Source organism: Emys orbicularis, chromosome 4 (assembly GCF_028017835.1).
Source record: "Emys orbicularis isolate rEmyOrb1 chromosome 4, rEmyOrb1.hap1, whole genome shotgun sequence".
NCBI lineage: Eukaryota > Metazoa > Chordata > Testudines > Emydidae > Emys > Emys orbicularis.
In genome coordinates, this window is record NC_088686.1 from 15,465,603 (window position 1) to 15,478,537 (window position 12,935).

A 12,935-nucleotide genomic window follows, 5' to 3' on the forward strand; every position below is an offset into this window, starting at 1 on the left:
GTATGAGGTGATGGGTGTCAATTTAACATAGTTGTTATATAATGCATGTTTAGATGCTTCCCTGTTTTCTTAGCTCATGGCTTCTATTGTTGTGAAAACAAAACAACAACAAAAGAGAGAGAGACCAAAACAAGCTGCACATCTGCCTTTGTGCCTAAACCACAATTCTTCTAGATCAGCGTTCACTCTTCTTAGTTTTTTCTTAATGTGAGGTTCGCTCGGAAGAGTGGTTCTGTGCATAGTGGGGTTTCGTGTTTATTATCTTTCAATGACTGTGTCAAATTGGCTCCAAGTCAAAAGTGCTTTTTCAAGCGTCCTGTAAAATATTCCAGGGACCTGAAAGTCAAGGTGAATTCTTTCCTTCTCTGACATCACGAGGAGGGATCTGCAGGCCCCATGGTGCTATCACTTCCCCTTGTGCGAACCCACCTCAAGCAGTGATGTCGATGCACAAGAAGGAATAGAATCCCACTTGCTCTCTTAGAGGTGTTGGCCCTGGAGGGCTAACAGAAGTGAAAAGTATGAGAGTTCACGCCTGTATCTGCATACCCACAAAGGGCAGATGTGCTGACTAAGGGGAGGTGATTTTTAAGTAGTCGCGCTTCAGAGCGTAGTGACACTTTCAGTTTTAATAGTCATCTTTTTCCTGCCTCCAAAGTGGGTTAGACCCAGTGCAGGCAGTAGATAGGGGAAGAAGGCTAATTTTGTTACTTGATTATTGATAGATCCAGTGCTAGCTACTGCTGAGTAATAGGACCCTAGTGCCCAGAGCCATACAATGATTGTATTGGTCTTACCGGATGAAGATAGGTGCCAGATCCCTAAATAATTTCAAACAACACCTATTGCCAAGTCTCTAACTTAAGCCCTTCAGCTGGCGTCTCTCCATTCCTACTGACCATAGTGAAGCACAAAAATACTCGGCTGCAAAAGGCTTTCAAATTTGATTCACAGTTTCTCTGTTTCCCCCACTTAGAGAGAATTAGGGCCAAATTCTGCTCTGTGGCACCACTACGAGTCTCACTGACTTCACGGGGGCTATGCAGGACCGAACATAAGCCCTGAGCCTTGGGCTGCATCTGAGCTACGGTCATTGCATCTCTTGCATCTACTAGCTCTTTTGCACCTGGAGATTCTCCCTTGGAGGAGGAATCTCCTCCACTCCCTAGTTAAGCTGGCATTACAGCTGCTGTGCACCACTGGAGCAGCACAAAGCAGCCAGAGCTGGATCTGGCCCATGTAATCTAGCAAACAAATTCCTTTTTGGCTGCAATGCTAATGCTATTGAATCACTGACTGAAAGGAAAAAGGAGTTCAGTTGAGCAGTTAAGTGGTAAATCCTGCAGTCTGGGGTTTATTACATGTTTCTAATGTACTTCCCTTCAGGATAAAAGCACAGTAAATTGCCCTGCTTAATGGCAGTCGTCACGGTGTTTAGTCATGTTTTGTAAATTTTGCATCATTTTTCTCTGACCTGCACAAAATGTACATACTAGTGTTTTTGTAAAGAACTGTTCTATGTGCGATGTGTGTATAATACTGAACTTACAGCATTTTGCTTATTAACCTACTGCCCATGCAAAATGTGATATGTGATTATATCATTCTAAAGGGGAATTACATATTGATACAAAGTTTCAGCCACTACTGGAGATACACGTGATTCTATATCTGTGGTGTTTTTAAACTCCATCCTCACTCAGCCTTGGAAAAGATGATTTTTCAGAGGAATGAAGATAACGGGTTTGGGACTTCGGCAACATTTCACACCAAGATCCATTTTGAAGTTACGTTATAAAGGGACATTGATTTTAAAATATATCTACACTATAGAAAATAGTTGGCCACAGTACAGCAAAATATGTAATTTAATCAAAACTATTAATTTTTCATACTTGGCTAAGATATTTGGGATTAGGCATAGGTTTTTTGTAACAATTGTTATGGCAGTGATTTTTTCGTGGTACCTTCCAAGGAAAATTACTCAATGGGTAAATGGGTGCTCAGAATTATTTAAACCATGTTAATCAATAGAATGGTTCAGTCCAGAGCATCACATGTTTGTGGTTCATCTAGTTTCTACTGAAATGTGTAGAAATTTAGTAGCATTGGAGCAGACTTCCCTTTCAGTGCTTCCTCTGACAGGTTTATGTTCTTTTTTGTTGCACTACTATTAATGACTTGCTTCTCTAATTTTTCTGTTGAGATTAAGCTGATTATTCAGCAGCAGCATGTTCCCACCTGAGCCAATGTCCCCTGTCCTACATGGCTCTTCGCAGAGATGTCTTGGATTCGGTTATTACTCGTATTGGTGAAGTTGGACTTGTGCTCACATTCTGTATTGTGCAACGCTGACTGCAGTTTGTCATTTCTCTAACCTCTTTCCCCCCACAAAAGTGGCCGAGGAGGTTGGTAGATGAGTCTTTGGCAATGCTTCCATTTCTTGACACCACCTTTTGCTGCATTTTATTCAGATTTCTGCTCAGCACTTAGCTCAGAAATGGCAATGAGCTGTAGGCCTGTGTTTCTGTGCTCTCCATCCCTGGGGGTATAGAGGATCCTGTGATGCAGAGAGAGGAAGAGAGACGACCAATCCCTGATCCCACAAGACCCCAGGGTAGGGCTTGGCTGCGGCCGCAGAACACTCAGTGAAGTGCAGCAAATGGTGGGCCAAGGTTGAGTTGCTGTAGTGTCAATTCACAGTGACTTCCCCTTATGCTCATGTTTTTGGATAATCTATCCCCCATTTAGCCCTGTTGACCAGACTCTTTGTATCCTACTTGGATTTTTCTTTCCTTTTTAAAAATTCATCATATTCTTAAAGGGAGGAACTAATTGCACCACTCGAGCCAAGCATGCTGTGGAGAGGTTCTCTGAAAACATCACTTGATCTCTACCAGTCCACCTCTCCCAGTTGTGACCTCTTCCTTTCTGGGGTCTCTCCTCAGCAGAAACGGCCAATCATGGTAGAATCTCTGCTTTTTTTTAATGTGCACCAATGACAAATAGGGTGAGCCACCACATTTATTTTCTCTTATAGTAATGCTGAATTTTAATTGAGATCCCCAGAGATGAGTCTGAGGGCTTGTCTTCATATGAAAGCTAATCTGGAATAAGGTAGTGTGTGAATATAAAGAGAATTAACTACTCTGATAAACTCCATGTGTGGATACCCTTATTCTAGAATAACAGTGCCTTATTCTGAACTATAGCGTAATCCAGTGGGTTAAAATAATACAGAATAAAGCACTCTTATTCTAGAATAAACTCCATGTGCAGACATTCTTATCCAGAATAACTCTCCTTTAGACAGGTTTCAGAGTGGTAGCCGTGTTGGTCTGTATCAACAAAAACAACGAGAAGTCCTAATAAATTTGTTAGTCTCTAAAGTGCCACAAGGACTCCTTGTTGTTTCTACTTATAGAGAAGCCCTAATCTGTTAATGAACTGGACCCCAGAGCTGCCTGTTTGCAAAGGTTTGATCTGGACTGTCTCACACTCTCTTAGATTGTTATAGATTTTTTCCATCAATGTCTTAATTACTTTCGGCAGTTAGAGAAATCACTTGGCCTGTGTTACCCCGGGATTCTGCCGTGCTACAGCTTTGTTACTGTAATGCTCTGAGTTTCCTGTGTTTTCCTTGGGGGCTAATGTTTCAGTGGTTACAGTCTCTTGGATCTGCAGACAATATGCGGGTGTATTTTTAGCTCCTGCAGATCCTACGAAGCAGCTTGAGGCTTTTACATAATTGACTGATATTCAGTCATGAATGTCTTCAGATGGTCTTGAACTCAAAGAACTAAACACTGCCAGCTGCTATTGATTTTTTTTCTTCAGCGCAGAGTCTCAGGTGACAGCTTGCAGAGGGAGAGGGTTTCCTTTGGTGGCAGGCCTCTATTCTTCAGATACAGCTGGTGATGACCTTGGAGCCGGCATATGTGCTGAAGCTTGCTTTGTTGTTGCTGTTGTTTTTTTTTGTCAGTCCCACAGTTGTTATCAACTTTAATAGGATAACTGGTGAGCAAAAAGATGAAGTGAAGCAATCTGTTACCCTTCAACAAGAGTAGCTAACATATAGCTGGAGAGTGGGATATGGCCTTCCACATTCTGTTACCCTGACACTATAGTTTTGTTGGCTCCTAGGAAAGGAGTGGGTTAATCTGAAGATTATGGTAGTAATTTACAAGCTTCTGTCTGACCCAGGCTTGGTCTGCACATAGATTTTTGTATTGGTATCACTATGTTGGTAGGAGAGGTGGCTTTTTTCTTTTTTTTCTTTTTCTTTTTTTAAATAAAAATAATTACAGCATACACTTATACTGGTGTGAAGGGCCCTTATAGCAGTACATCTTATTCCCTTTTATAAAGCACATTTATGCCAATATAATTGTGTCTACCCTAGGGGGAGTTGTACCACCTCAAATATAGTAGTATAGGTAAAGCAGTATAACTTTCTAATGTGGACAAGGCCTTTGTAATTTTTACAAGTTATTGCTTAACTTTATGATTCCTTAAGCCTGTGTACCAGGTACATATGGTCAGATCCTCAGCCGCCTGGCTTAAATCAGCCTAGATCAGCATAACTCTACTGGCTTCAATGCCGCTATGCCAATTGCTGAGGATCTGGCTCATAGACTTCCTTAGTTAATGCATGATACCATACAATGACACTGTATACGTCTCAGCTATAGAAATAATTTAATAATAATGGTTTCTGTTATATGTACCAGACCAATGGGGGATGGAGTCCTTCCTGAGCTAACCTGAGAGGGACTCCGTTACACATTGCCCTCCACTTGGGTCAGCAGTTACATGCCACAATTCATCCCTCCCTTCCTAGTGCAAACTCATGCATTGAAAAGAGAGCACAACCGGAGAGCTCTAGAATGCCAGGGCTGGCAGCCTCCAGATCCCCCTAAATATGGGCTCTGTGCTAAAACTATCATCTAGCCCATAGTGAAGAGTAATGCTTGTTACTGTCAAATTTGGCCCCAAAGTCAGATTTTACTAACAAGGTTTTTTTTGTAGGGGCTTGAGGAATGGGCCCCAGCTTTGCACATCCTGAATGATAAAGCTCCCTCCCTAGCCACATTTTTACACACACACCATGGGAAGCCCAATTTTCAGAATTGGCGGCCTAAGTGAGGGCACCCACTTCCATGACGGAGTGCTCCAATTGGCATGTAAGCAGCTAAAATGAGTATTAGGTGCCTCATTACCAATTTAGCATCCACTGGGGATGGACACCCTAACTTGCATAGTCTTTTAGGAAAAGTGGGCCCCACCCTGGTTGCCTTTATAGCTAGCCAGCGAGGAGTGACAGAGAGAAGTGTTTGCACAAATTCACTGTGACACAAGCAGGCTACACTGCTGGATAGGCGGCAGGATCTTACAATGGGAAGAATTATATGATCGCCATACTGGATCCAGTGAGTAATCAAATGTCTGAGCTGTGAACAAGAAGAAACTGTTTTAAGATCGGAGTCGGAGCATCAGCAGAGAGCTGGATGCCACAATGAACCAACAAAGGCTTGTTAATGTCTATCTTCAGGAAGTTTGGAGACACCAAGGCTTGTGTATCATTTCACAAATGCATACTTTTGAGAGCACTGCATAGGAGCCTGCAGGAGATGAGTGAATATGGAGATACCAGCTAACCTGTGGTACTGAAGCATACTGCCTGGCCAAATTACTGCAATTTGTAGTCCACAAATACCAAACAAAATGGATACCCAACCAGAATCCCTTGGAACATCACACCCAACGTGGGCCATGCTTAAAATAATGTACCCATGTCAACCTATTTTCAGTAATGAGAAGATAAACAATTCCAGGGGCCTAAATGTTCTAGCCCTAGGTTTTGCCTGGTCCTATTCAAAGACAGAAAAGCTGCCTTCCTATCTTGTTCTGTAGCTGTTGAGTCAGAGGTCTGCAAGTGGGGTACGCTGGGGGCTTTGGGATCATGTGCAGTCCTATAGGTGGCACATGCCCAATGATATCAGCTTATGCAATCAGACTTAAGCCAAAGCAGATCTGGTGATGGATGACAAATTTAGGCACAACTCCATTGTCATCATTGGAGTTTTACCTTCTAGCACCAAGGATGAACTTATCCCTAGGAACTCTCAGCCATCAGTAGGTTTTCAACCATCCTATTAGTAATATCCGTAGTAGCCAACAATCTTGAGTAATATATTGGACTGTACTGCCCTTGGGTTCTCCTGATAATTAGACACATGTGTTCTCCAGACCTCACTGTTGAGTTGCTCCCTATTTTGACTTAATGGTTTAATTGTTGGAAGGTACAGGGCCATAACCAAAGGACAACAATAGATGGAAGGAAACTCTCATGTCCTCAGAAGAGCTTGTGAAGTACATTGCACACAGGTTAGAGTGAATATGGTATACTCATTTTCACCAATGCAAACACATTCTTCTTGCAGATTCATCTTCCATCTGATTCCATGTAAAGCTGAATTCCTCTGTGCATCCCAGCTAACTCCAGTAAGAATGAGCCTTGAACTCAAACAAAGATACCTCTGTTGGACAAATGTTTTTCCCCCATCAGTTCTGAGACTTCTCATATTATAAAATTCCACCACTCATAATTAGTAGGGGCAAAAAAATCTCATGCATACAGGTCCAACTCCAATCTCATGTTTCACTAGCCCTACCCATAAGTTGGTCCAGGCCTATCGCTATGTCCGGACATCTGCACCTCATCCATCTCCACTTGCTCATAACTGCATTAATCTGCTCCAAGTCAGGATGTTCAATATTTTCATGTTCAGTGTACAATATTTTACGTGCATGGTGCTCAGGATAAAACCTGTTCTCCAATCTTTTGCTGTCATGTGGCCTATCAAGCACAAGCTTTCCAAACGGACATGCACCACATACTTCCCATGACCCTGTGCAGTCAGAGGGCTTTAGATTTACTGGGCCAAAGTCTCTACTGGTGTAACTGCATTGACGCCAGCAGAGAATTTAGCTTGCTCTTTAAAAGTAAAAGAAGTAATTATTTGATTTAGCATTTAAAATATTTTATTGAATTTATATCTTATGTAAACTTTTTACAGTAGAGTGTCCAAGGGCATTTGCATGAAGCACACTGAAATATATATCTGACTTGTTGATTTGAATATACTGTACATAAGCTATCTCTAGTGTGTACTGAACTCTTTCTATATCCGATCAGTATAATGTTTCTGGCAAGTAAAGGTTTTATTGTCTCACTGTTGCATTTACAGCTGGGCACTGGAGATGCACTGGCTTTACATATATTCCAAACTTTCTCCTGTACAATATTTAGCTCATTCTATGTTCTTTCGAAACACATACCACAATGCTCCATCTCCACCTGGCTTGTGGGTGGACATGAATAGATAGTGCTGGGTATTTTCATAGAACAGCGTTTTAGGCCTAATTGATGGTGTTTAGCATCACATGGTCTCTAGAAGAGAAATCTGGATGGTTTTAACCCATTTCCTTCCCCCCCCCCCTTCATTGCTATTGTATAAGTAACACACGTCACAAGCAGATAGCAATGTGAGCAGCGTTCTAAATAATTTGCAGACCAACATTTGGGTGAGTATGCACTAAAAGTAACACAGAGATTGGTACGTCTTACAGCACTTGAGACGCATAAGCACGTGCTGTATCTATGAACTGGTTACTTAAGGCAGTGGTGACAGAAGCAGAACATGTCAGATTTCTAACTTCTCTGTGAATAAAGCAAGTCTTCTAGAGCATGAATTCTTGGGTGATCTCCACCACTAAAGGTGGTACAGTAACAGGAGGAGAGTCATTATTGTGTGTGAGAGAAGTGTCAAACTCAGACTCCTTTTTCACTTTTGTAACATTCAAAGATTAAACCTGAAATTGTACCATCTGCCTAGTTAATAAATAACTAGTATTGACTGGAATGTCAGGACCATAATTTTACCTCTTTGACGTGTGCTTTGAAAGAGAGAGCTAAAGTGCAAAACTGTGGTGAAAAATGTGACTAAAGAATGAGTGATACGGGTTTACACTTTGCTTTTCACCTATTTGAAGATAAAACTTTTTTTAATCAACTTATGTACTAGCATGCATGATCATGTAGTATGTTGCCTCTTGCTAATTATATGCTACATTAGGAATATTAATGTCTAGATGAGCTCTCACTGGAAAAAACATTAAGCCCAACTTCTGCAAAATGTCTAACTGAAATTATATGTGCCCATATAACCATTCAAGGCTCAGAAATAATCTTATTTTGTTATGCTGAACATGGTTGCTATTGGATTTTAGCAATAAAGTCTAAGCAGATGGCTCATATAGACATGCAAAAACAGTGTGTCATCATTTTTTTGCATGTTGTAACAGACTTAATCCAAAGGATCTATGTGCATCTTGAAGTGATGGATTTTTTAAGTATGCTTCTGTTTTGTTCCGAACGAAGATGCAGTACTTCCAGCGCCTGGGACAGACTGATGAGCATAGGAAATATCGAGCCTCATTATCTTCCTGTCACACTCAGAGGAGTACTTTGGGCATGTGGATAGAGAGGGCTGGGGGGAAATGTCATTATTATTATTATTATTTACTTCCTTTCTCTCCACCTCCTAAATTTCAAAATTTGAAACACTGGATCAGCCATCTTGTTCCCACCACCCCCAGATCCCTCCAGAACCCCTCAGCAGGTACAGCCCTGGCATCAAGAGGGGGGGGCTGGGGCAGGAGCTGCGCTTCACAGCATCCTTGCCTTGTGTAAGCAGTATTTCCGTACAAGGTATCACCTTTGCTCAGTGAACCCCTTCTCCCTTCAGGGCAGATCTGGGGTCCGGCATTGGTGGCAGTCTCAGTAGAGCACCACTCCTCTTTTATTCCCCCTGCGTTGTTGTAACCCTACTAGCTGCAGGAGAAGATCTGACTCATCATTAACCTCCAAAATAATATTAACATGCATACTTACTCACGTGCACATGCTGTCCTGGTGTGTTGGCATACATACAAATTTGTTAATATATCAAATATTAGAACCTTACGTTTTATACTAAGAAATACCCATATAGACACTAGTACAGGATATACGTGTGTTATAGTTAGGTCATGCAAACGGCAATACCAATACATAAATTAAAGGAAGCAAACACAAAAGCTAAGAAATACAAAATTGCAATGACTATTGGTAATTCATTCTGTTGGGCTCAGAATAGCACCATAATACATCTGAGAAATCTGCAGTTTCTATACACAATAGGCCGAGATGTTTTGGATCTAGCTTGTATTTGCTGGGCAATTTTCAAGATCAGACCTGAAATGGAGTTTCTTTTTCAATAACTCTTGGAAGTCTCAATCTTTGGAAGCATCAGCCATGCAGATTAGTATGAGCACAAGATGAATATAAAGGCAGTCCTGGCTCTCAGCACTTTCAGTCTAAAAGACAGACCCCCCACACAAACCCACCTCTGGGGCCTTCTACACACTTCATAAGATACACAAACAAGGGGAGAAAGGCAGATCCATCATATCTGGTCATGGCACTCTTACTGAAGGAATATGAGGACTCCAAGGAACCATCATAAGGACATAAGAACGGCCATACTAGGTCAGACCATCTAGCCCAGTATCCTGTCTTCCAACAGTGGCTGGTGCCAGATGTTTCAGAGAGAATGAACAGAAAAGGGTAACAATCAGACATGCCAAACCCGCGAAAAAAACACAGAAATTGGCTTTTTTTGGGCTTAATTGGCCTGTGAGTTGCTTGTTTGGCTTGTGGCTTGTTGTAGTTTGTTGCTTCTTTTTTTTTTTTTTTTTTTTTTTTTGATCGGCTCCCGGCAAGCAGGGGTAAGGGCGGGAGAGAGTCGGAGTGCACAGTGGACCCACCACAGTCCCAGACTGCACACTGGGAGGATCTAGTCACACAGAGTGTTGGGCTTCTTAAGGATTGGCTTGTTTTGGCTTTGTTTTGAAATGGGATTAGCTTGATTTTTGGCTTATTGTGAAAGTTGGGGGGCTTATTTACCACATGAAAGTTGGCAACTGTGGTAACGATCCACCCCCTGTCATCCAATCACAGCTTCTGGCAGTCAGAGGCAAAGGGACACCCAGAGCATGGGGTTGCATCCCTGACCATCTTGGTTAATAGCCATTGATGGACCTATCCTCCATGAACTTTTCTAATTCTTTTTTGAACCCACTTATACTCTTGGCCTTCACAACGTCCCCCAGGCAATGAGTGCCACAGGTTGACTGCTGTGCGTGAAGAAGTACTTCCTTATGGTTGTTTTAAAGCTGCTGCCTATTAATTTCATAGAGTGACCCCCTGGTTCTTTTATTATGTGAAGGGGTAAATAACCTAGTCACTTTTTGCACACCATTCATGATTTTATAGATCTCTGTCAGACCCCCTTTAGTCATCTCTTTTCTAGTCTGAAGAGGCCCAGTCTTTTTAATCTCTCCTCATATGGAAACCATTCCATACCCATAATCATTTTGTGGTTGCCCTTCTGTGTATTTTTTCCAATTCTAATACATAATTTTTAAGACGAGGTGACCCAAACTGCATGCAGTATTCAAGGTGTGCGCAGACTGTGGCTTTATATAGTGGCAATATGATATTTTCTATTTTATTATCTTTCCCTTTCCTAATGGGTCCTAACATTGTTAGCTTTTTTTGATTGCCATTGCACATTGAGCAGCTGTTTTCAGAGAACAAACTGTGATGACTTTCTTGAGTGGCAATAGCTAACTTACACCGCATTATTTTGTAACTATCATCGGGATTATGTTTCCCAGTGTGCATCACTTTGCATTTATTAACTCTGAATTTCACCTGCCATTTTGTGGCCCAGTCACCCAGTTTAGTGAGCCCCCTGTCTAACTCTTTGCAGTCAGCTTTGGACCTAACTATCTAGTGTAATTTTGTATCATCTTCAAACTTTGCCACTTCCCCATTTACCCCCTTTTCCAGCTCATTTATGAATACGTTGAACAGCACTGGTCCAGTACAGATCCTTGGAGGAACCTGCTATTTACCTCTCTCTCTCTCCACTGTGAAAACCATTTATCCCCACTCTTTATCCTCTATCTTTTAACCAGTTACTGATCCATGAGAGGAGCTTCCCTCTTATCCCATGACTGCTTACTTAGCTTAAAAGCCTTTGGTAAAGGACTTTGTCAAAGACTTTCTGATAGTCCAAGCACACTATATCCAGTATATCACTCTTGTCTACATGGTTTTTGACCCCCTCAAAGAATTCTAAGAGATTTGTGAGACATGATTTCCCTTCACAAAAGCTGTGTTGACTCTTCACCAGCATATCCTGTTCATCTATGCATCTGATCATTCTGTTCTTTACTATAGTTTCAACCAATTTGCCTGGTGCTGTACTTAGACTTACCTTCTGTAAGTGCCAGGATTGTCTCTGGAGCCTTTTTAAAAAATCAGCATTATATTAGCTATCCTCTAGTCATCTGATTTAAATGATAGCTTACCTACTATAGTTAATAGTTCTACAATTTCATAGTTGAGTTCCTCCCTCACATCTTCTGCAGTGAAGACCAATGCAAAGAATTCATTTAGATTCTCCTCAACAGCCTTGTCTTCTCTGAGTGTTCCTTTAGCACCTCAATCATCCAGTGACCCCACTGATTGTTTGGTAGACTTCCTGCTACTGATGTACTTTAAAAAAATTTACTGTTAGTTTTTTTTTTTTCTTTTGCTAGTTCCTCTTCAAATTCTTTTTTGGCCCGCCTAATTTTACTTTTACACTTGATTTTCCAGAGTTTATGCTCCTATGTACAAACATTGACTCTATCTCCCCATGTAAGTATTCTCACACTTCTTATCAAACTGTCTGTACTGGGCTATTTTGATTATCACTTCCAAAGTTTTTTTTCTCTTACTTAATTGGCCTCTCAGAGTTGGTAAGACAACTCCCACTTCTCTGTATGTGTATATATATCTCCTCAATATATGTTCCATTCTATGCATCTGAAGAAGTGGGCTGTAGCCCACGAAAGCTTATGCTCAAATAAATTTGTTAGTCTCTAAGGGGCCACAAGTACTCCTGTTCTTTTTGCGGATACAGACTAACACGGCTGCTACTCTGAAACCTCTCCTATGTATGTTCCTCAGTAGGAGTCGACTTCCAATTTTTAAAGGATGTCTTTTTATCTCTAACTGCTGTTTTACTCTGTTGTTTAGCCACGGTGGCATTTTTTTTTTTTTTGGTTCTCTTATTTTATTTTTATTTGGGGTATACATGTAGTTTAAGCTTCTTTTATGGTGTTTTTTAAAAGTTTCCATACAGTTTGTAGGCATTTCACTTTTGTGACTGTTCCTTTTACTTTCTGTTTAACTAGCTTCCTCATTTTTGTGTAGTTCTGCTTTTCAAAGTTAAATGCTACTGTGGTGGGTTTGTTTGGTATTTCTCTCCCTCCCCCTTTCCATTCTGAAGGATGTTAAATGTAATTACATTATGGTTGAGTGGTTTATCTATATTCACCTCTTGGACCAGATCCTGTGCTCCACTTAGGACTAAATCAAGAATTGCCTCTCCTCTTGTGGGTTCCAGGACTAGCTCCTCCAAGAAACAGTCATTAATGGTATCTAGAAATTTTATCTCTGCATCCCATCCTGACATGACATGTTCCCCAGTCAATATGGGGATAGTTGAAATCTCCCATTATTATTGGGCTTTTCTGTTTTTGTAGCCTTTCTAATCAACCTGAGCATTTCACAGTCACTGTCACCATCCTAGTCAGCTAGTTGGTAGTATAGTCCTACTGCTATACTTATTATTCAAGCATAGAATTTCTATCCATAGACCTTCTATGGTATAGTTTGTAAATCAAATGATGGGGGATAATAGTAGTTACACTACTAGAATTGGGTATTGGGGGGTACAGCTGACTTGCCTGACTTTGTTGTTCAGAAGCCCTTCAAG